The sequence below is a fragment of the Formica exsecta genome, unplaced genomic scaffold (assembly GCF_003651465.1).
Source record: "Formica exsecta isolate Colony F162 unplaced genomic scaffold, ASM365146v1 scaffold115, whole genome shotgun sequence".
In the NCBI taxonomy this organism is placed as follows: Eukaryota; Metazoa; Arthropoda; class Insecta; order Hymenoptera; family Formicidae; genus Formica; species Formica exsecta.
Genome location: NW_021848490.1, coordinates 828,201 through 832,976, shown reverse-complemented (window position 1 = coordinate 832,976; position 4,776 = coordinate 828,201).

Below are 4,776 nucleotides of genomic sequence, written 5' to 3'. Positions count from 1 at the left end.
TCTCTTTAAATAAAACATTTCTAGGAATAGAATGATAACGTGAAGTACCAGTTGTGAACAGAATTTGAAAATAGAAACGTGCGCAACTGCTATAGAACAGATGTTTGGAAAAATATTTTTGTAACTTGTCTTACGTTTTTCGTCAATATTGCCAATGCTCATCCGTTGTTTCGCGTTTTCTCTATTTTCTATTCTTGTATATTTTGTAACGCATATATCGATATTCAAATTCAATATTTTTCTATGTATGAATATCTTAAATTATTTCTCGTTGTCTCTCATAATTTGCATGTGGAGAAAATAAGAAACGCGCTAATCATATTTAAATGAAATGATTAATCTCCTACATAGACAAATATTTTTATAATATCGTTTGCTTACCGTCATTAATTCTAGAATAATTCTTAATATGTAAATATAAATAAAACATTTGTGCGGCAATAAACTAAGTTACACAAAACAATATTTTTATACGAACTGGAGGAAGTTTTAAATTATTAATTAGATTTATCATTTTCTTTTCTCTATAAATTTCTTGCAAACAATATAGTGAACAAATGTGAAAAGTGCAGTTTTACCTAATTCTTCTGCAGATTTTAAAACCTGAGATGTTGCATTGATAAATGATAAAAACAACAATTTTAATGCTTTACGCAGCTGCCAATATCAATAAAGCATCATTAACCACACAAGTGTGCACGGCAAATGTTACACCACGTGGATTTACAATACGCACTTGACTCATTTTTCAAGCTTTACACAAGTGTGCGCGCTACACGGTCATTATATACATTTTGTAGTATATTATCCTTGAAAATAAGGCAAAAATGCATTGCTATTAATTTTGCCAGTTTTTTTGTAATAAATTACTGTAATTGGATTTGTGCATAAATACGAGCTTCAACAATTCTACACGATTTTCTTTTATGTTGTTTATTACAATATTGTTGCACAGATTTTTAAAACAATTTTAATATTAAATGTAAGATGTGCGAAAATGTAACGATTAATAAAAAAAAAGTTTTAAAGATCTTTCGTAATGATTCTGAAATGTCTCAGTCATTAACTTAAAATGTAATTTTTGTTATTCAGAATGCTGATATTGGCAGAAGTAAATGTCTGAGATGCCATTAGTTCAAAGTTTATCAAACATATGCGAATTAATTATTATGAGTAACATTTCTCGCGCGTTCTTACGACTTGATCGGCGTATGCGCTAGCTTGGACAGGAATTTAAGCATGAATTTAAGAATCGCTCCTCTTGAAAACACTCATATATTCTCTTCTTCTCAAAGAAAATGACTCTTTCGCACGCTAGGAAAACTCAACATTAAACGAATAATAGATTATCGATATGGAACAGAAGTTATTTATCGCTACAACTTCACTGGCCGCCGATAATAATAAGTCATTGATGAAACTGTTGCTGGGAATAATCTGGACGTGCTAATATGGCAGTTAGCAGCATTGATTTATTTACACGAATTTTCGAGACTAACAACAAGTCCCGTTATGCACACAAAAACTGTTTAATGAATTGATTACACATGGATTAACTGCGTTGTGAATTAATCTGAATATTTATAAAATGATAATAATAATAATAATAACAAAAAAGACGTTATAGAAAACAAAAAGATTATATGTTTCATACGCATCCACAATTGATATTATTAATTAATAATTAATTTTTAATCTTAGTATTACAGATTTATAACAAACAATTAAAATTTTGCGGATTAAAACTGATTTCTGTCATCGTAACCATTAACATCGTAGACGAATCGATCGCGTCGCGCTTTTGCTTGAACAGCGTCGGCGGTGCTTTTCGGCAGCCAAACCCGGCATCAGTCAAGCTCGACCGCGAACCTCAGAATCTCAGAACGCGACTGCTGTTGCTTTGTGCGTTCAAGGAAACGCTGCCTGTTAACGGCATTGCCGTTCCAAAATTGCGGCAAAGGCGACGCCGAGTGATGGAAGGCGGCGGGAGAAGGAAAATGACTTGGGGACGTGAATGCATTAAACTGTGTGAACTTGCGACAGTCGTGACAAATGGCCAAGTGGCGGCTATTCGCGGGTGCATAATAATGTCATAATGAAACACGGATGCACGCGCTCGCGTACGCAAGCCATCAAAAAAAAACATGTATCGCATAATTGTAGTTCTTTACACAATCTTTATCGATACAGTCCCCACGCCGGTTGTTATTACGCAGCTATTCTTAAAGCATTCGCGGAGCTACGTTCTCCGTCGGAAATGCAGTTGCATCTTGTTACGGTTTCTTGCCCGATCGCTGTCGCGCGCTCGTTACATAACTCGAACCGCGAAGCGACCGAACGTATATATCTGCGCGACAGAAGTTCTATTCGCGCGGCAGGATGACGAGCAAACTCCCCGTTCGCGGTTGAGAACTGACGGAAAAACGGGCACGCGTCAGACTCTCCTTAGCTGTTCGGAATCATCGCGACGTGTTGCTGCGTTTAGTGACGTCAGCGTTTTTCCTATCTAACGACGACGTACGATAAAGCGGTCGAGCAAGAGCTGAGCGGCGAGCATGCGGTTTCCATCATGCAAACGGCTATGTCGCTTCCCACACTAAACGACGGTTTCATTTACTCTGCCTCATTTCTCGTGACCCGCTTCCATTCTAATGCAACGGATCTATGGTACAATTTTTATTCTAGTATAGACCCGTTACCGCAAAAGGACATAAAAGTTTGTCACTCATCGGTCGATGTACAACAGTGGAATTAACTACATTGAAACTACGTATCTTCAAAATATAAATATAGAATTCAAATAATAGCAGCGTCCAGAATAATTAAAATTTGAAAAGATTATTATTGTACACATTAAATATAAAATTTAATGCTTATAATAATAAGCAAATTTTTAATCAAATTTTATAGAATAATTATATAATTTCTGAAATAATTATTCTTTTCTCTACAAGTTCTTATAGCATACTATATAAAAAAGATTTTTTCTTTAATTATAATTTTTTATATCATCTTAAATAAATGAACAAAATAAAACATGCGGAAATAGATGCGCTATTAATAAAAAATAATATACAAATAATACATTATTTATCCCAAGGTTGCTTCGCTGTCACCCGATGCTTACTAGGCCTTCTTCTCCTCTCAGGTTGTCAGGATTAATTGCACGAAAATATAATTCATTACGATTCATTACTGTTGATTAGGCAACACCATAGTAGCAAACGCGCGACGCTTTGCATGACACTCTCAAATTCAGACGCGTGACACTTTGCTGAATTTAAATTTGCGATCGTAAATCAATATTCCATTTCACGCGAGGCTCACACTTTGAATCAGCAGCATCTCAATAAGATATCTCGCTTCATCGACATTGAAAGTGCGAGCATCGGCAATTATAGGTGCGAAAGAAGATATCGATAAAATTGGGCTTATGAGCCTTAAAAAACCGTTAAAACCCGTTTGGGTACTTAGCTTCCCCTTCAGGATAAACCTTTCGGGTACTGAGCCCTCCTACCAACGTCAAGGTGTACCCATTAGGAGGGTTTCGTTGGAGAAAAGCCAACGATGTAATATAGATATGCCCCAAAAACGAGCACTGATTACTAATCTCATATATTTTGCAAAATACTCTCCTCATTATAAAATAAATTTTAAATAAATATAAATAATATAGATTTTAATTAAAATATAATAAATTGTTGCTATTATATATAAAATACCGTTAAATTTTTTAATATTGCATTATATATATAATTCCTGCAATATTTTAATAACAAATATGATTAATAGAAAAACTGCGGATAAAAAAAGGCACTAATGCTCCACACACACATACATACAACGAATCTAAACAGCCAGTCTGTCATTACTTTTATGTATTTAGCATTGAGATATTATCGCATCTCTTGCTAAAATATTCTCAGAGAAATCATCAAAAAATCATGCATCATATAAAATATCTAGTTTAACTATATTGATTTATTCAACTTATTTTTTAGAGTACCTAAATAAGAATAACTCTGAAAAAAATCTCTCCAAACAAGAAATATATATAAATTATCTTAAAAAAAACTGCATCATATATTAAAATTGATTAAACTATTGAAGAAAATATCTACATAGTATATATATGTATTGCATAGCTTCATCTACGTTTAGCAATTGACATTAGGATGAAATAAGATATACAGTGTCGTAAATTTAAACGATTACTTCCTTCCATCAATCATTATTATCATCCATCATTAATGGTAATTTATTAACGGAGTATCGCCGAGTTTCATCGCGTCGTCGACGTCCACCCTCGTGGTCGCAACGACACCGAATGACGCGGGATCGGAGCGTTCGCCAGTCTGACGGAGAGATGTCAGGGGAGCGGAACGACAACCCGGTGAGGGTGTAGGCGTCGGTGGCGCCTCTGTGTTCTGGTGGGGCAGCATCACGGCGGCGGTGGTGGTGGCGGTGGTGGTGATGGTGGTGGTGGTGGTGGTGGTGGTGGTGGTGGCGGCGGCGGCGGCGGCGGCGGCGGCAAAGCAGGGACGGACAGGCGCGAGGCGCCGTATCCGCGCCACCTCAGTCGACGTCAAGCCGTCGCGACGACGTGTGCGTATTGTATTCTACGTCGGTGTCGCGAAAAGAGCTCGCGAGATTCGCGTGTTCCGCGCGCGGCGTGACTTGTCGAGCGTGTACCACCTGTTCGCGTCGGCTATCGCGAACCCTGGTCTCCCGCGCGAGAGTGTGCTCTCCCTCTAGCTCCCCATTCCCGTTGCCAAC